Source organism: Onychostoma macrolepis, chromosome 06 (genome assembly GCF_012432095.1).
Source record: "Onychostoma macrolepis isolate SWU-2019 chromosome 06, ASM1243209v1, whole genome shotgun sequence".
Taxonomy (NCBI): domain Eukaryota; kingdom Metazoa; phylum Chordata; class Actinopteri; order Cypriniformes; family Cyprinidae; genus Onychostoma; species Onychostoma macrolepis.
In genome coordinates, this window is record NC_081160.1 from 13,074,654 (window position 1) to 13,095,822 (window position 21,169).

At 38.5% G+C, this 21,169-nt stretch overlaps 1 protein-coding gene and 1 long non-coding RNA gene across 3 annotated transcripts in view; one reads left to right on the forward strand and one right to left on the reverse strand.

Annotated features, from left to right (window-relative positions):
- Nucleotides 1-21,169, forward strand: part of si:dkey-237i9.1 (SEC14-like protein 1) — a 134,162-nt gene that overhangs the window by 9,350 nt on the left and 103,643 nt on the right. The gene's annotated exons all lie outside the window — the stretch shown is intronic.
- Nucleotides 12,979-18,553, reverse strand: LOC131542411 (uncharacterized). Its single transcript, XR_009271713.1, has 3 exons — nucleotides 17,750-18,553; nucleotides 15,426-16,569; nucleotides 12,979-15,196 (listed from the first exon to the last, which is right to left on the reverse strand). It is a non-coding gene; the product is annotated as an uncharacterized LOC131542411 (long non-coding RNA).

Sequence of the window (21,169 nt, forward strand, 5' to 3'; positions counted from 1 at the left end):
CCCGTCATTGACGCTGCTGCGTCAGTGCACACACTGGTACAGGGTTTCCAGCTGATTTCATGTTCTGAGAAAAGCGAATTAACAATGTTGAAAATATCCTCTCCAGTTGTTCTCCCCTCCAGTGTTTTTCAAAAAAGTATGTGTTTGTGAATGTCGCTGGTATCCACATATCTCGCAAAAGCAACCAATTGCGCCTGTCCACTGACATCAACCGATTCATCCAATTGAAGTGAAAATGATTCACCAGCCCTGAGTTTATCCACCAGTTGCTCAACTATATCAGTCCCCATCTTGTCAATTCTACGCGAAACGGTGTCATGTAGGGCTGGGACAATAAATCATCGCAGAATCGATTCCTGGATCAATTCTGATATTTTCCGAATGCATCGCGATTCCTCTGGAATCGATTCTGAGCCTAGATTTTAATAGCAGATGGCACTCTACTCTAGTTTTTGTCTGCACACACAAATGCTCATGAAGAAGAATGCTGAAAAGCGCTTGTGCGTTCGGCCGAGTCATGTAATTTCACCTCAGCTCAGAATGCTTTTATGATGCAAGATTCATGTAAACACAGCCCACTGTGAACACCCTTGTAAATTGCTTCAACCTTTTCGAATTTTATGAATTATTATTTTAGGTTCAAGTGTGTGTAAGGATTTGGAAACAAGCAGAGTACAGCTGTTTCTAAGGCATGCAGTGCCATCTGCTGTTAAAATCTAAGCTCAGAATCGATTCCAGAGGAATCGCAATGCATTCTGAAAATATCAGAATAAATCCAGGAATTGATTCTGCAACTATTTATTGTCCCAGCCCTAGTGTCATTTGACAGCGGTATAGTTTTGATATTGTCTGCTGCTGTTTTATCCACCATGGTCTCAGCAAGCACAGCTGCAGCAGGAATTATCAGTTCCTCAGCCAGACTAAATGACTTTTTAGCTTTCGCCAAAAGTAAAGACACAGCATACGATGCTTCGAGTGCTTTTGCTGATGCACTTGTGGCTTTTTTCATGTTCTCTTTGCATGATGTAAATTCGTGAAATTTTCTTCTTAAAAACTAAGGGTAGATTTTTATCCCTAAGAACATTTTAATTATAATTGAATTTATTTTAAAAAGTGCAGTTTGTTCAGTAAACCATTGTTTAATAAAAAAAAAAAAAGCAATTTATATTTATTTTTCCTCCTACTGTACCAAAACCATACCGAACAGTGACTTCAAAACAGAGGTACGTACCGAACCATCATGTTTGTGTACCGTAACACCCCTAGCAGCAAATGTGTCAGAACAGCATAGTGCAGCATTTCTTCGCCTGCTTGAAGTCACCCTGCTTAAAGTCACCCTGTAGTCACCCTGTAAGTTTTTTATGTTGTTTATTTGTCTATGTGCTGTTTTTAATTTGCTTTTAGACAAACCATGTGCCAATCCTTTAATCAACACCATTATTATGTATTTTAGCTTTAGCTTTAGAGAGTATTTTCTCTCTAAAGCTATAGTTTCCCAATGGCAGTCCCAGAAATGCAGTTTGAAATAGCCCTCGGTTTGCTATGTTACAAAATTCAATAAACAATCACGTCAAGGGATAGATTCCTGTCATTAGCATATCCCTCTCTCCATTTATACAAACGCGGTGCGCATAGAGATTGCATGCAAAATCAATCAATTACCAGCACAAAAATAAAAATAAAATAGAGCAAAAAACCCATGAAGCCTAGGTTTAATGTGAATTTAGAACCGCTAACTTGATTAATAACTCGCGGCAACAGTGTAAAAGTAGCCCGGAGTCAGACCCACCTCTCCCGCATTGGCGTCTGCACTTCACACGCATTGCTTGCGGGTGAGAATTAAGAATCACAAATGGCTGCGTTCGAGTCAAGGCATTTTGAGGACACGACATCAAGTATGTGACTGTTACACTATCCACTGTAGTTGTCTGCTAGTAAAAACATAGTTTTCTCAGTCATTATCTGTGGATCAGGAGGCCCTGGCTGGTTTGACTGAGTGGAGGCAGGGCTAATTTGCAGATTCATAGATCTGCATATAGTAAATGAGGCAGGGGTATGGAGTTAAATTCAAGCTATTTTAAGGCATGAGAAAATTATTTTCACAAGAAAAAAAACATTTAAATATGTAATTTTGATGATCAAAGATTAGTTTTAAGGGATAAAACGTTTGACTACAGGGGGATTTTAACTGTTCTGATGTCACCAATGAGCATGTTGGTAAAAATTTGTTGTCTGAAAAACAGCTAGAAAGAGCAGAGCTGAGTTTGATTTTTAGCTTTATTAGGCAATTCTTTAATCAAAAGTGGAATAAATTCATCTACAAGTACCTAAATGTTAGGGCTGGAACAATAAATCAATGCATCGTGAATCGAGTAATGATTCTGTATCGATTCTGAGATTTTCCAAATGCATCTTGATTCTCTCTTGATTCGATTCTGAGCTTAGTTGTTAACAGCAGATGGCACTGCATGCTTTAGAAACAGCCATACTCTGCTTGCTTCCAGTTCCTTACACACACACACCACTTGAACCTAAAATAATCATTCATACAGTTTGAAAAGGTTGAAACCAATTACAAGGGTGTTCATAGTGGGCTGTTTACATTAATCTTGCATCATGAAAGCGTAAAAGCTCAGGTGCAAGTGCATTTAACCACTCAGGCGAACACACAAGCACTCTTCTACATGAGCATTTGAGTGTGCGGTTACAAACTAGCCTATATGGCCATCTGCTGTTAAAAACTAAGCTCAGAATCTATTTCAGAAAGAATTGCGATGCGTTCCTAAAATCGATCCACGAATTGCGATGCATCGATTTATTGTCCCACCCCTACTAAATGTAATAGATTTTTCAATTAGGCTATAAGTGTTGCTATGTTCCAAAAACTATGGATGCAGAAAGTTTTTTCACACCAAATGCAAATATTTAGCATAAAGATTGTTTATTATTAAAATGATTGTTGCACTTGCTTCTCCTGTAGCCTGTTCTTCTTCTATCCAGAATGGCAGCTCTCTATTGTATGGACAGGAATTTGCATTTCCTATAGCTTATTCATTTTGCTTTTGGTGTGTAACTGTAGATAATTTAATTATGTTGCCTCCTAGGCTGCTTAATTTTTACCAGATTTTAAGGCTGCATTGCATGTATCCTTAGAGAAGGCAATCCCAGAATACACTAGATGGGTTTAATGTACATAGTTTAATATATATTTTTATATAATACAAATCCAAGATGCAACATTTATTTTAAATACTTTCTTTAATACTTGAAAGTATGGATAAAAACAGTTGGTTTTAATCACAGTATTGTTACTACATCCTGATACCGGTATTGAATTTTCCAGAATTCCAGCTCTGGATTGCACTCACACTGAAGGCTCCCCAAAAATATGGTTTTATGTCACATCTTTATTCTGAAGACCTTGAGATGACACCCAAATGCAGCTGTGTACTTTTTGCTCATGCGTACTTGACTGCTGTTTAAAATAGCTGTGGGTGCTTGAGGGATTTGTGAAGGAGTTGATCTTGCTCATAGAAATGTCTGTGGTGGGCTCGTATAAATAGGCAACTGAAAACAAGGAGCAGCTCCAAAGAAAGAACAGAGACACATTCCCTTCCAATAATTAGAAGTAATTATTTGTTGACTCATTTGTAAGTTGCTTTGGATGAAATATATATATTTGTTTTAATTAATAGCAATAAGCTTTGTGCGTTGTTACTTCTGATAATAAACAAATTCTCAGCTTTCCTTTTCTGCACATATATTTTGTGGAGCACATATACTGTACATCTGATCATCTCTTCCGCTTTGCTGCAAGTTATAATTACAGAGGGTATAGTGAAAGTGAAAGTGACGTGACATGTGGCCAAGTATGATTACCCATACTCGGAATTTGTGCTCTGCATTTAACCCATCCTAAGTGCACACACACAGCAGTGAACACACACACACACCGTGAACACACACCTGGAGCAGTAGCCAGCCATTTATGCTGCGGCGCCTTGCTCAAGGGCACCTCAGTCATGGTATTGAAGGTGGAAGAGAGCGCTGTACATTCACTCCCCCCACCTACAAGAGAGATCTTACTGAAATGTATTATCATGTAATCGTAATAAAACACTCAATGTGTACCTCATGAAGATGACACTTTTATAAAAAATATCTTGTGTGGTATAGGCAATATAGCATTTTTCTTTGAAGAGATATATAGATATATAGAGATATAGATATATACACAGTGGGTACGGAAAGTATTCAGACCCCCTTAAATTTTTCACTCTTTGTTATATTGTAGCCATTTGCTAAAATCATTTAAATCAATTCGGCTAGGTATACATCCGCGCTAAAATATCAAGGTGAAAGTCATCATAGCTTGCGTAGTATAGACCCAGCTCCCAACCCAACTTTGAGAATAGATTAACGGCGATATTTTTTTTATCGCCCGATAAGAGTCTCACGTTAACGCAGCACGTTAACGCCGATAACGGCCCACCACTAATATATATATAGTGCCCTCCAAAAGTATTGGAACAGTGAGGCCAATTCCTTTATTTTTGCTGTAGACTGAAAACATTTGGGTTTGACATCAAAATATGAATATGAGATGAGAGATTAACATTTCAGCTTTTATTTACAGGTATTTTCATCTGGATCTGATACACAATTTACAAGATATCACCTTTTGTTTGAACCCACCCATTTTGCATGTGAGCAAAAGTATTGGAATATGTGACTAACAGGTGTGTTTTGTTGCCCTGGTGTGTCCTATTAATTGATTATTCAAACAATAAATAGCACTGAATGTCTGCGCTCAGTTTCAGATCCATGCAGACTGCATTTATAGTTAGTTAGACATGTAAGCAATAGGCTTGGGCGGTTTCCAAATTCTGATACCGTCAAACCTCCTCCCTATTTTACCTCGGTATACGGTATTACCGTGAATAATAAAAAAATTATGACATAAGGCTCAGACAGTGTCACCAAACTGTTGGCTTGTGCCTAAACCGTTCAGAAACTGAATACCAAACACTAATACTGAAACAATAACATGCACAACAATATTAACAACTTTTATTAGCAACAAATAGCAGTTTAGAAAAAAGTGCAAATACAACAGTCAAACAGAATTAAATTAACATAAACATCCATATTATAAAAAGTATTGCAAAGCGGCTGACGGTGGACCTAGATGTTGTTGGTCCTGCATCGGGAGGCGTTGAAACTGTTGCACCAACCTGATCTCACAGAATTCCGTGTAATGTTCACGGACTTAATTAACCGAATCTGTGGTGGCATCACGGAATCGCCGAAAACTCCGTGATGGGCTCACAGAAGGCACCAGCCGTGGTCCACGCCGCGGATTCACTGGTTCAACACCAGCGCTGCATCGGACCACGTAAAAGAGTGACTCGATGCAGTTATACTTTCACCGGAGTACCTGACCCCACCCCTACCTAAACCTACCCAGTTCTGAACAATAATGATGACGATAAATTTCCCAGTATCGGCGTCGGCATATTGATGCTAAGGGTTTCCGATGCGTGGAGCACGGCTGATGCCTGTCACTGACTTACATTGGTATCACTTCTGTGAGCCCATCACGGAATTTTCGGCGATTCCGTGATGCCACCACAGATCGGAGGTTAATTAAGTCCGTGAACATTACACGGAATTCTGTGAGATCATGTTGGTTGCACTGAGTGAACTCGGGTCCATCCTCGCAGCAGTGTGAGTGGATGGTGGTTTCGTATATGCGACCTTAGGTTCGAGGTATTTCCATCTCGAGGTCACCTTTTGTTGCACAATTTGCAAATTGCCTCGACCGTGTTACCGCCTCTCCCTTCTCGTTCGGTCGAAACCCGAAATACTGCCAAACTGCAGAAGTTGTGTTCTTTTTCGAGACCAGGTCACTTGGTGCGCGACTCGCCATCTTTCCCCCTCTCTCTCTTTCTCCTCCACGCTGTCACGTGATGACAAACAAGCATACGCATTTTTAGGCATTAAATAAATTATATTTAATATATATCCTCGTCTCCTATATACGTGCATTGTTTTTTATGACGGTATAACGGTATTGAAACTGATACCGTTGCTATTTTTAGATCCCGCGGTATACCATATTAACGTATTACCGCCCAAGCCTAGTAAGCAACATGAAAACCAGAGAGGTGTCTATGGGTGAAAAACGAGCAAAGATGAGAAAAGGTGAAAAATCAATCAAACCATTGCACAAACACTGGCAATAGCAAGTACAACCATTTGGAATCTCCTGAGGTAGAAAGAAACCACTGGTGTACTAAGTAACACACCTCGAACGGGTAGATCAAGGAAAACATCAGCAGTTGACGACAGAAACATTGTGACAGCTGTAAAGAAAGACCCTAAAACAACTGTTAGTGACATCAGCAACAACCTCCAGTGGGCAGGAGTGAAGGTATTACAATCTACTGTTTGCATAAGACTTCATGAACAAAAGTACAGAGGCTACACCAGAAGATGCAAACCACTCATTAGCGAGAAGAATAGGAGACAAGCCTCAAAAATTCTGGGACAAGGTTTTATGGACTGATTTTGTGGACCAAAGTGATGGAAAGGCTAACGTTTGGAGAAAGAAAGGATCTGCTCATGATCCCAAACATACAAGCTCATCTGAAACACAGTGTACACAGGTGTACATTATAGTACACATTACACAGGTAACGTAATGGCTTGGGCTTTCATCGCTTCTTCTGGGACAGGCTCAATACTCTTCATTAATGATGTAACACATGACGGCAGCAGCAAAATTAACTCAGAAGTCTTCAGAAATATTTTGTCTGACAATTTACAGAAAGATGCAACCAAACTGATTGGGAGATCCTTCATCATGCAGCAAGATAATGACCCAAAATGTAGTGCCAAAACAACAAAGGAGTTCATCAGGGCAAGAAGTGGAAGGTTTTAGACAGGCCAAGTCAATCTCCACACTTAAACCCTGTAGAGTATGCATTTTATCTCCTAAAGAAGAGACTGAAGGGAGTACCCCCCAAAACTGAAAGAGGCTGCAGTGAAAGCCTGGAAAAGCATCACAAAAGAAGAATGCAAAAGTTTGGTGATGTCAGTGGGTCACAGACTTGATGCAGTTATTGAAAGCAAAGGATTTGCAACTAAATATTAAGTCTTATTCACTTTAATCTAGTTTAAGTCAATCTGTTCCGATACTTTTGCTCACATGAAAAATGGGTGGGTTCAAACAAAAGGTGATATCTTCTAAGTTGTGTGCCAGATCCAGATATGAATATCATTCAGAAACACTGAGCTGCTTGGAGATGCGCAACAATTCTGCAGTGGCTTTAAAGGTTATATGTTCTCTGCAAAATTGAGCAAAAACATAATATTGTGTTTAAAATATAACACAATATCAACTTCTTATTTACTGAACTGTTGTATAAAATCACATTTAAACTTGTGATATTCAGGACAAAATCAGCACTCGTGTGATATTGCTCTCGCTGCTGGTGTAGTATCGCTTATCATGTGATTATAAATATGAGACAAAAACACATACAGGCACATGCACCAACATCTTGAATTTTAGGGTATAACTGCATTAATGGAGTTGTTGGCCTGCATCATATTTGTCAACAGTCAACTATATAAAATGTAAGATGACTACAGGTTTGGGAGCACATTAACTGCGTTAAAATATTTTAATCGCTGTCATTTTTCATAAATAATTAAGTTAATGATTTAAACTGACAGTCCAAAAAAAAAAAAAAGTGTATATATACAGTGTCCTCCAAAAGTATTGTAACAGTAAAGACAAAATTGCTCTGTTGGCTGTGGAGTCAAGACATTTACAAATATGATTAAAAGATGAATATGAGACAAAACTACAGAATGCCACATTTTATTATTGGGTGATTCAACACATAGATGTTTTACTAAGAAGTTCAGCACTTTTAGAGTTTCATCCCTCTATCTGATGTGAGCATAAGTATTGGAACAGTTTCCTCACAGGTCTTTCTAAGTGATCAGCTGTGTCCTGTTGCATTAATTCTTCAGATATTAAAAGCAGGGAATGTGTCGTATCAGCTATATCCATTACTTCTGCATTCTGAATCTTGCATTTGATGATGAAACGAACAAACAGAAAGCTGGGGTGATGCTCTGACAATTTACTGTCCTCGGGAGACTTTGACACAGAATTACAGATGCTACACAGCAAGATACAAACCTCTGACCAGCACCAAAAATAGAAAGGCAAGATTAGAGTTTGCAAAAAAGCACAAAGGTGAGCCAGAAGAGTTTTGGAACTGTGTTTATGGACCGATGAGACAAAGATGAACCTTTATCTAAGTGATGGGAAAGCAAAAATGTGGAGAAAAAAAGGGAACTGCAATGATCCCAAGCATACAGCCTCATCTGTAAAGCATGGTAGAGGTGGTGTCATGGCATGGGCATGCATGGCTGCCTCAGGAACAGGCCCTCTCAACTTTACTGATGACTTAATGTATGATGACAGTAGCAGAATGAATTTGGAAGGGTACAAAACCATCTTGCCTACCAATATTCAAGAAAATGCCACCAGATTCATTGGGAAGTGCTTCATATTGCATCAGGACAATGACCCAAAACACCCTGCCAGTTCAGTCAAGGAATTTATAAGGACAAAGAAATGGAAAGTCTTAGATTGCCCAAGTCAATCTCCAGATTTAATTCACCAGCTGGACAGGAGAGTAAAGGCAGAAATTCCCCAAAACAAGTAACAATTGGAATTGGCTGTATTAAAGGCTTGGAAAAGGATTTCAAAGGATGAGACCAAGAGTCTGGTGATGTCTATGGGTCACAGACACACTTCTGTGATTGTGCGCAAGGGATCTGCAACTAAATAATAGCTTTTAATCTTTTATATCTGCCTTATGTTCAACTGTCCCAATACTTATGCTCACAAAGAAGAATGCAAAAGTTTGGTGATGTCAGTGGGTCGCAGATTTGATGGAGTTATTGAAAGCAAAGGATTTGCAACTAAATATTAAGCCTTATTCACTTTAATCTAGTTTAAGTCAATCTGTTCCGATACTTTTGCTCACATGAAAAATGGGTGGGTTCAAACAAAAGGTGATATCATCTAAGTTGTGTGCCAGATCCAGATATGAATATCATTCAGAAACGCTGTGCTGCTCGGAGACGCGCAACAATTCTGCAGTGGCTTTAAAGGTTATATGTTCTCTGCAAAATTGAGCAAAAACATAATATTGTGTTTAAAATATAACACAATATCAACTTCTTATTTACTGAACTGTTGTATAAAATCACATTTAAACTTGATATTCAGGACAAAATCAGCACTCAATCAACCAATTGGAATTGGCTGTATTAAAGGCTGGGAAAAGCATTTCAAAGGATGAGACCAAGAGTCTGGTGATGTCTATGGGTCACAGACTCACTGCTGTGATTGTGCGCAAGGGATCTGCAACTAAATAATAGCTTTTAATCTTTTATATCTGCCTTATGTTCAACTGTCCCAATACTTATTCTCACATCAATGAGTGGGATGAATTCTAAAAGTGCTGTTCTTTTCATTTGGTAAAACATATATGTGTTGAAATGTCTAATAATAAAATGTGACATTCTGTAGTTTTGTCTCATTCATCTTTTAATCATATTTGCAAATGTCTTGACTCCACAGCCAATGGAGCAATTTTGTCTTTACTTTTTCAATACTTTTGGAAGGCACTGTATAACTGATCAAATTGAATGCCTTTTTGCTTGGTTTTAGTGGATCAGCTAAAACGCATGAAATGACCAGGTGTAAACAGGCCCATTCATAATCTATGACAAAAATACTAGGCTATTATAAACTAGGTTAGTGGATAATTTAGCAGCAAAAGTTATTCTAGAAAAATCATGAGCGCACAATTTTATCAAATCTAAACATTTAGTGAAATAATATTATTTAGTGGGGAACAAATAAAAGTGAATATGTGAAGGACTAAACCTGGTAAAATGTTACACATTGCTCTAGGGCTGCAACTAACGATTATTTTAATAATCGATTAATCTGTCGATTATTTTTTCGATTAATCGATGAATCGGATAAAAAAAAGACACACAAGAAAAGCATTCATTTCCAACCCTTTATTCAAAAACAGAACTAAAATCTTTAGAAAGTGCACAAACATGTTGCTCCTTGAACATCCCTGAGCTGTTATAATAATAATAAAATAAAATAAAAATGGACTAACACAAAAAACATACACATGTATGCTTGACATCTGCCAAATATATAGACTTTTTTTTTTTAAATAAAGTGCCACCTGAGCTGCCAGAACAATAAATAATTTATAAAAAATAAAGAACAATACAAATCATTTAACAGGATTTGTTTGAATGTCAGAACTTGTTCTCTACACTACACTACAGACGCACACACTCGCAGACGCACACACTTTTGCAGACGCACACACTCACAAACTCTCACACTGACTCACACACACACACACTTACTCTCTCTCACTCCCTTTGTTCAGACACTTTGCATTGCAATGCAAAAATGTGAGCATGTCCACATGCTCCTGGCTCAGGCTCGCTCTTTTCTTTGAGGCTATATTGCCTGCTGCAGAAAACAGCCGCTCAGATGGTGTTGAGGTGGCAGGGATGCAGAGGTAAGACTTGGCTAGCCTGGCCAACATGGGATATCTTTCATTGTTAGCCTTCCACCACAATAATGGGTTTTCTTCCTTGGCAAGGCTCTTTTCTCCAAAGTATGCGAGGACTTCGTTCCTCACTTGGCTGTGGACATCCTCAGCTTCGCCTGCTCTATCCTCTTCTTCACCATCAGAACCAAGGAGTGAATCAAGTAGAGTGGCTACTAGAGGTTTTGATTCAGTAGCTGTAGTATTGGTGGAGGTAACAACACTGCAACTGCCATGCTGCTGCACATCCATCTTCCTTCTCTCTTCAAGTGACATTATTTGCAGTTTAGTTTGAACCGGTAGGATTTCATCAGGTGAAAGAAACTTGCTCAGTTTCCTAAACCTTGGGTCAAGGGCCATCGCAAAAATCACTGTGTTTGGTGCTCCATCTAAGAAAGCAGTCTCCCTTTTCCATCTCTCCTGCAACTGCTGCACCGCAGTGAGTTGGAAAGCCAGCGGGGCTGACTCGTAGACAGCACTCTTGGTGGACTTCAACAGCCCCTTCACAAGTGGAGGTATTGCAGATATTGTTGCATATTTCTGTCCACTCATGAACACAGTGACACATTCAAAAGGCTTGAGGACTGTTGAAAGCTCTTCCAGCAGGCTCCACTGGTCTGGTTTCAGATCTAGGTACCTTTTGCCTCTCTGTGTGACAGAGCTGTCGGACAGTGTTGCTGTTACAGGCCACCTTTGCTCAAGCAGTCGACTTATCATATAGAATGTGCTATTCCACCTTGTGCTTATGTCTTGAACAAGGCTGTGCGCTGGTGTGGCCATTTGTTGTTGTTTCTCTCTGAGTTTACTGCTGGCTAGCTCGCTTTTCTTAAAATGTTCTACCAGACATCTTGCAGCCCCGACAGCTTTTTCAATGCTTGGATGCTTCAACGCAGTATTGATCACAAGTTGCAAAGTATGGCCAGTGCAACGGACAGAGGACCACCCATGCTTCTCCTCCAGGATATTTGCCGCAGCCACGATATTAGCACCATTGTCATGGACTATGGCAATGATTTTGCTAGGAGGAATTTCAAATCTGGCCACTACCTGCTCCAACCACTCTGCAATGTTACATGCAGTATGTCTGTCCTGGAGTGGCATGGTGGTGAGGCAGAATGACTGCATGTCCCAGTCATCTGTGATGTAGTGGCATGTAATGCCAAGGTAGGCTTCAGTTGCTACACTTGTCCATACATCAGTGGTGAGAGCAAGTTTGCTGTTGTTGGTGTTTATTGCAGTTTTCACTTCCTTGAATGTCTCTTCATATTTTCTCTCCATGAGCTTTGTGAAGTGAGTCCTGGAGGGCAGAGTGTAACCAGGGTTCAAGGTGTGGATCATTTTAGTGAAGCCGTCATCTTCAACCATCGACAGAGGCCTCATGTCAGTGACGAGCATGTTGAGGATACTATCCGTCAAGACAGCGGCTTGCTGTGGTGTACATGATGCATTCCCCATCAAGAAGCCTCTCATGGTTTGCTGTTTTTTTCTGGAATCAAAAAGATAGTATGAGTATGTGTAATAGCACAATTTTTACATCAACTAAATACATACTTACATACATACATACATACATACATACATACTTGTTTTAGTTACTAGTTATGTATAGGCAAGTAACCCAAAGAGCAATTACAGACAAGACACACACACTCTCACTCTCTCTCTCTCTCTCTCTCTCTCTCTCAAGTTCACTTGAAGCTTATTCATTAAATTATTACCATCATTGTAGTAAGTGCAAGGTTCATTTATACACCACATTTAAACACAGCTTAAGATGACCAAGTGCTATAAAAGAACTTTAAAATTAAATTTAAAAAGTACAACACACACAAATATATTTGTCAATAATAACCTATATGGGACAAAGCACAGAATATACACTGCAAAAAATGCTTTTCTGATTGAGTAGTTTTGTCCTGTTTTCAGTCCAAATATCTAAAAAATCTTAATCAAGATACATTTACTAGACACATGAAATAGCATAAGAAATTATGTCTTGTTTTCTGAAAAAACACCTCAAAATTAAGTGATTGTTTGCTTAAAACAAGCAAAATTATCTGCCAATGGGGTAAGAAAAATAATCTTAATGAGATATAATCTCAAACAGAAGTTTTAAGCATCACTTAATTTTCTCATGCCATTTTTCTTGTCTAGTAATCTTGATTTAAGATTTTTGATATTTGGACTGAAACAGACAAAATTACTAAGAAAAGCTTTTATTGCAGTGTAGCTATACATGACAACAGATTGAAAAATGAATGGTCCAAAAAGGCGAGTGAATAAAACGTGTCTTTTAGTCTTGCAATGCAAAGTAACTATACCACCCCTGCTTTACTACTGTTATTAACGAGCTAACGCTAACTTGTCATGCTTGTCAAGCTGGATAACGAGTAAACACCAGCACCAGGGACATTACATTCCTCACTTCAAAACGGAACAAAAGTAGGATTCTGTAGTGACTTACCCTGCTGTTGAACTCCCTTCCTCCTCATCAAAGACTCCAACATGTTTGCGTTTCAGGTGCTGGATCATTGCCGTGGTGCTCCCGTGCCATGCCATGTCGCTTTTGCATATTTTGCAGTTAACACACTTTTTCTGTTTATTTAGTGTGAAATGCTCCCACACCTTGGATGACTTGGGTCGCACGGATTTCTCTGCCTCCGCCATATCTTTCCTCTACCTCCGCTCGTTTTTTTTTTTTTTTTTTACTTTTTTTTTTTTAATTTATGAGGCGCCGAACTCTGCTAGCATCCGTGCGCGAGAGAGACCGAGTGTGTTCACTCTGCTCCGCGCTCAACTGAAGTTTTTTTTAATAATCAAACGTCTCCGCGTCGCGCGACACAACGAATCGATTATGAAATTCGTTGCCAACGCTTTTAGTAATCGATTTTTATCGATTTAATCGATTCGTTGTTGCAGCCCTACATTGCTCTTTGTATTGTTGTAAAACACATTAATGAAAACAAGTAAATGTATTTATTTATAAATATGAACTACAAAAAAAAAACAAAAAAACATTTATTTTAAATGTATAGCACAGTAATGAAGGCAGCAACATATGATAGAGGAGTCCTATCTATCATATGTTGCTGCCTCCTCCATTACTGTGCTATACATTATATTATTAATAGCCTTGATAGGACAGAACAAGAAACGCATTAAATAATCTTTCATTGCACAAAAGTATTATAATATGAAAAGCTCATAGAGTCACAGCGCGCAGCTCCGGATAGAAAAGTTCAAAGCACAAAGGAAAGATATATTGATGCGTAGCTTATTAAATCTGTGCGGTAGTTTATTGAGCCTTTTCTTTTAATGGTTTTAAATTTTAGTTATTGTGTGCTCTAGGAGAGAGTTTAGTCGTCTTGCCTGTCGTAACCGAACGTGACACGCAGTTTGAATGCTGAACGGAGGATGACAGACAGCCGCAGGCAGCGGAGAGAAGAGTTTACGTGAACTTTAGTTTAACGACTTAAATATTCATCGTGGCAAGAACACAGGCACAGCTGTATGTATTACTTAAATATTAATCGTGGCAAGAACACAGTATTACTAAGCGTGAAAGTTCTGAAGCTGTAGAACGTGATGACACAGAAGAACTCATCCACAATATCCACCGCCCCCTGCCATCAGCTCCCACACACACGAGCGTGACTTTAGCACTATATTTAGCAACTTTCAGACCCTTTTAGCGGCTTTTTTCCATAGAATATACACAGCAAAAATATGTTGGGAGATTTGTCACCAATTAACACTTTCCGGGTGAACATACAGGTCCATCTTTGCTAGTGTTAAAACAACACTGACGAAAGTGTTTATTATACGAACACTGTTAGTGTTTAATTTTAATCACTAAGGGTGGTAAGAAATTATTACTCACAAGTATACACATTTAACACTTAATGGTGATTAATCCTACACACCCAGTGTATTTATTTAATGTTGATTTAATGTAAATATTGTAAATACTTATTTTAAAATGGTAATGCAGATTAAAACATATACCTACACTGCAAATTTTAAAGAGTGAATTTAACTCCCTCAACTGGTGAACACTGCACCAATGTTCAGGTACAAATATAAAAAAATAAACCCACAAAACAATACACTTTTACAATTATTAATTTTTAATTGAAACATTGTAAATCTTTTTCCCTGAGAAAAATGTTTTCACATTCAATGTTTTCAATGCATGTAAAGAACATGTTCTTACAACAATTAAAACATCATAATGTCAAAGCAAATCAGTGCAAAGGCACAAAATACATATTCTTATTTGGTCCATATGTACACTTAATGTCACGAGGTTTATAATGCTTACATTTATCAGCTTAAACAACAGCATCCCATTCATCAGCATCCAGGCAGAATGCATGTTAATGCTAACTGAACAAAGTCTCTGCTAATGGTGTTTGGACCTCCTTGTAAAGAGTAGTTTTCAGCAAGACGAGATGTGTTTCTCTGCAGTTTTCAGCCAAGCAAGATACCCAACTCCCACTTGCAGCATCACAAAAGTGCTCCTGTAAAATAGGAGAAAAAAAACAAAAAGGATTATTTCACATCCATTTATCAGGTGAAATGTCAGGGACAAGTATCACTTACAATATAAGAATAGTTAACCCAAAACTGAAAATTCTGTCATCATTTATTTATACTCATGTGCTTCCACACCTGTAGGACCTTCTGTCTAATAATCAAAAAAATTAAGCATGACAATCAATAATCTTAAAATATGCAATTGTGGCTTACCCATGTCTCTGGTATGTGTCCTAACAAAGCTCTTCTCATTCCACTTAATTTATTGGTGTCTTTTTTCTGTTAAGCCAGCATGAACCATCTGTAACAATATTAAAGGAACAGTTAACTTAAAATTGTAATTCCAAACCTATAGGATTCACATTTGCTGAACACAAAACACGTTCATGCTTTAAAAAAAAAAAGATAATAAAGTGTCTAAAGTAGTTTATGCGACTCGTGCCATATTTCAAGACTTGTGAGGGCACAAAATCACTTTGAATGACGAACAATTTAACTCCCTCAGTGTTTTCCTTGAGAAGACCAACTTCCCCGCCCGCTCCGCATCTCCAGTGAAAGAAAATGTCTCTCTGAGAAAGGTTTAGAGCGCACAACACATAAATATCGCTATTAATTAATATGTGATGTAATAAAACACAAATTTTAAATGAGGTAAAACACTTACTACTTATGTTTCCCCTGTTAAAAGTGGCTTACGCGTCAGTGCATAGCCATTCAAATGCATCTGTGAGAAACGTTTAGGCGCGCACAGCATCAAAATATCGTCATAAAGTAATGTTATTTTATAAAATACAAAATGTAAATGAGGTTAAACACTTACGTTCGGTGTTTTCCATGATAAAACCAATTTCCTGAGGAAAAGTTTAGGAGTGCACATCACACAAATATCTACTGAACCTTTCGTGTTCTCGTCGGTACGTGGGAAGCGGTCCTGACACAACGATCGTCGTCGCGGGCGATGTGCTGCATACCATCTCGATCAGGTTTCTGAAGTCCCTCTTCAGTGTTTCCGTCTGCCGCATCTTGATGTCATTCACCCCCGCGTGAATTACAACAGCTGCAAAGCTCTCGTTGCCCTTCAGGATCACGGGTATCTGCACAGAAACATCGAGAACACGAGCGCCAGGGAAACATTGAGTGTGCACTTTACCTTCAACTAACGTAGCACGGACATGCTGGACGATGGAGTCTCCGACGATCACAGCGGTTCCGGGTGGAGATCTCGAAGACCGGAGGGGGAGAGTTCCTCGTCCGGGGCTTGGCTCGCGTCTTCAGCTGCTGGTGCACCCAGGGTCCATGGTGTCCCGGCGCCGGAGTGAAGGACATCTGGGAAGATCGCGTCCTGGGTGCATGTGGCCTAAGCAAAGAAACACACGGTGTAGAGGTGGTGGGAGTGTTAGTATCGTGCTGTGTACTCATGGGCGTAACCACCATATACTTTGGGGGGGACGTGTATATACCAATCTGTCCCCCCCAATAATAGGCCTATTATATTGTAATATGTGATATATGATATGCCCTCCTTTTATGAACTCTGTTTGTAGCCTAGTGGATCTGTTGTTATTTCCGATTTACTTTCAATCAAAACTGTGTGACCACCCCCCCTCGATTGTACACTTGGTTGAGCCCGTAAACGCCGGCTTGCGGCATCGTTTGAAAAAACCGCTCAGTCCGACTCCGACTGTCACTGGTGCTTAAATGAAATGAAGGTAGGAGCTAAAAGAAAGAAGCAGGACGAACAGGCGGACATTCGCCTTTTTTTCAGACGGTAACAGAGGCGCGGGAAGTGTTTTTTTCTGTGGGCAACTGTTTAATTGTTGGGAATATAAAAAAAAAAAAAATCGGAGTGTCTAAGTGAAAATAGCGTGTTGTTGGCAGAGGCTATTTACACTAATTCCACCCACAAACATATTATTGCGATAGTCACATTAGCAAAAGACGATTATCACTCGTTAGATTCAGTGGCGCAGATGGTAAAGCGTGTGTTACGCTTCATTAGACACGATCGTCCGGGGTTCGAATCTGCCTTTTGGCTAACTTTTGTTCTCCCTTTTTCAATTTCAAATCACATAAGAAAAGCATTTATTTTTCAATAAAAATGAAGGAAATAATCAAAAAGTTGAACATAAAGTATCGGGTAGGTGTAGGGAGGGCTTTTGTCCTAATAATTTGAAATAAAATTAAAAAAATTACACTCAATAAGTTATTGCATACTATTTTATAATGTATTACAATACAGAGGTGCAGATAAGTGCCACTATTTGCAATAAGTAATGTTTTTCTCGCCACAATTATTCATACCCTTTTATTCAATACCTGCAATAAGTAATTAGCAGAATCATGCTATTTTAACAGAGAATAAATAGAATCTAAAGCTATTTGCACTGTGTAAATAGCATATCACTAAAGAATACTGCTATTTTCACTTAGTGTAAATAGCCTCTATCGCAACAACCCCCTAAAAATAGATGGGGGGGGGGGTCACATTTGGACCCCCCCAATATCTATACTATGGTTACGCCCTTGTGTGTACTTACCCCATGATGACCCCTGTGTATGTTTCCAGCGCGGCTCTCCGCTCCCTCAGCTGGGCCTGCTTCTCCACGGCCTCCAGCTTGCGTCCTCACCTGCACTCAAAGGTAGACACAAATCTGCCATTAAAGTAAAGTGAGTAAAACAATGGTAATGTGTGTGAATAGAGTATTAGCAATGTAAGCGAGATTAGCGGCAACCACGCTGGCGATTCGATGAATCGGTCGACCTCTAATTAGTACGGTAAATTTAATCAAATGCAATCATTGTAATATGACTTTTTTTAATTAATCAACTGAAATCAGTGCAAGCAAAACATTTTAGAATTGCAGAAGTGGCACAGAAGCTGCACTTGAAGTGACATTAACACTGCAATTACAACTGCATAAATAATGACTGTTTATATATAAAGTTTTAAACATAAAATGCCAAATACAAATATATGAAATGTTAAAAAAATATATTTTATGGGCAGTCGTTCTTAATGATTTATTGACCAAATCATTCAACAGAGATGTCTGATCGCTTCAGGAATGAAGCAAGTGACTACCTTCATGAATGGCTCATTTAATCATTGACTCACCTGTTCAAAACACGGATATGTTTAGGAAGGAAACAAGCTGATTTTAACATTATAAATGAATAAAAGGCTGACAAGAACAGACGGCAAATGCCGTCATGTTAATGAATATAACTGCATTCTTCATCGCAAAGTTTCTCGTAACCATTTACTTGATCTAGAAGGTGGACTAAAGAGCAACAGACCAACTGAAAGATATATACATACTATATATAAACTTATTATTTTAAAATGCAGTGTAAGTTCCACTAACCTTTGTGTACTCTGCAAAGATGTGGGATGAGTCCCAATGTTAAGGTGCTTAATGAGGTTGCTGGTGTTTCCCTTTAGCTTGAATTCTCTGTAGCCATTCACGGCAGATTGGTTTTCCGTCATCAATAGGTTTTCCAGTCTCATCAGGTTAAAATCCAAGTAATTCCATATTTTGCTATTAAAAAGGTCTTAAAAGTCTTAAATCTAACTTGTTCATATCTGTAGACACCCTGATAGCGGACTCGAGAAAAAAAAAAAAAAACTAAAGATAACAAGGCGCTCTGACTGTTTTTGTTGTAGAATGCGATAGAGGATATATTCACACGTTGTAGAAACGAAAATGAACGTGAGTTAGTCACATACCGGGCAAAAGCACGGCCCTGCGTCTAGGGGAACTCAAGAGGTATCACACACACCAGACGCTTAGTGGCGGTCTAAAATAATTTATTTAATTAACCAAACGGACATAAGTTTGCTTCAAGAACATTGTGGCATAAATGAGTTTGAAGTTCGGTGTTTAAAAAAAAAAAAATAGAGCAAGCGGAAAGAGAACGCGCGATCTGTATTACAGCTCTCTATATGAAGCATACAGACTTTATTAGAGCCACAGAAAGACAAACATTATGCTGAAAAATGCACAATACATAATTTATAGCCTAGGATGAAGTCATTATGTACATTCACAATGATTTGGGACAAATATAATGTAATTTAATAGAAAACTATGTGAATGGCGCTCTGTTCCGCGGCAGGCTTTTCTGTCGGCTGTATTTAAATGAGAGTCTGGAGTTTCCGCTCTGTGCAGCGTGCAGTGTTATGTGTCAAAATAAACAACACGTGCTGTCAGTGATTTCCGCCTCTAGAGGCCACTCTCGCACTGTATAATGCCAGCGGACCCTTCTCAGCCACTCCAGCAACGGTTGCAAACCGGAAAACTATCGGCATGGATTTTTGCCGATAACCGATAATTGTGGCAATCAACTATCGGTGCCGATTAATCGGCAAAATCGATGAATCGGTCGACCTCTAATTAGTACGGTAAATTTAATCAAATGCAATCATTGTAATATGACTTTTTTTAATTAATCAACTGAAATCAGTGCAAGCAAAACATTTTAGAATTGCAGAAGTGGCACAGAAGCTGCACTTGAAGTGACATTAACACTGCAATTACAACTGCATAAATAATGACTGTTTATATATAAAGTTTTAAACATAAAATGCCAAATACAAATATATGAAATGTTAAAAAAATATATTTTATGGGCAGTCGTTCTTAATGATTTATTGACCAAATCATTCAACAGAGATGTCTGATCGCTTCAGGAATGAAGCAAGTGACTACCTTCATGAATGGCTCATTTAATCATTGACTCACCTGTTCAAAACACGGATATGTTTAGGAAGGAAACAAGCTGATTTTAACATTATAAATGAATAAAAGGCTGACAAGAACAGACGGCAAATGCCGTCATGTTAATGAATATAACTGCATTCTTCATCGCAAAGTTTCTCGTAACCATTTACTTGATCTAGAAGGTGGACTAAAGAGCAACAGACCAACTGAAAGATATATACATACTATATATAAACTTATTATTTTAAAATGCAGTGTAAGTTCCACTAACCTTCGTGTACTCTGCAAAGATGTGGGATGAGTCCCAATGTTAAGGTGCTTAATGAGGTTGCTGGTGTTTCCCCCTTTAGCTTGAATTCTCTGTAGCCATTCACGGCAGATTGGTTTTCCGTCATCAATAGGTTTTCCAGTCTCATCAGGTTAAAATCCGAAGTAATTCCATATTTTGCTATGAGTTTCTCTTTTTTTAAGAGATTGTTGCAGTACTACTGTTTAAAAAATACAGTGCCACTGCCACTATTTTGGACCCTTTGTATCACGATACTACCGTAATACCGGTAAACCGTGCAACCCTACTAGTATGTATGATTTTATAGTAGCCTATGATATGATTCTGTAGCCATAGACTCATGAATGCTTTGTACTATAAAAATGGATATTTTGTATCTGAGAAACTAATTATTATTGTTTAGCACGCTATTAAAATCAATTTGTGAACAGAGTATTAATAATAAACATGGTCTAAACATTCTTAGATGCGTAGCATTCATCATGTTGTAGTTTGGGAACAACCCAACTAGTAAATGTTCAAGTTTATGTTACAATAACACGTTAACTAATGCAAAAACGAAGCATTACTTACTCACAGGGCCTAAAACTAACTTTTTGCTACACCTGCCAATGGCCGGTGACGTGATAAAATTTACCGGCCAAAAGATTTTTTTACCGGCTATGAAACTCTTTTTGCAAAAACAGGCAGTCATTACTACTACAATGACTAACATATTTACAATGTTTTTAAATTGTCCTTTACTTTACTTGGTCTACAAGAAAAAAACAAACAGATTAATTGATTTATCTTTTTCTTGTTTTTTTTTTTTTTGTCCCTCAAAAACATTGAGATTCAGGCCATCGTGTTACGCCTGTTTCACACATACTCAGTTCGCAGTGCGAATGTGGTGCGTATTTTTTCAACACGTTAACGGATTAGAGCAGGGCTATTCAATTAGCTTCATT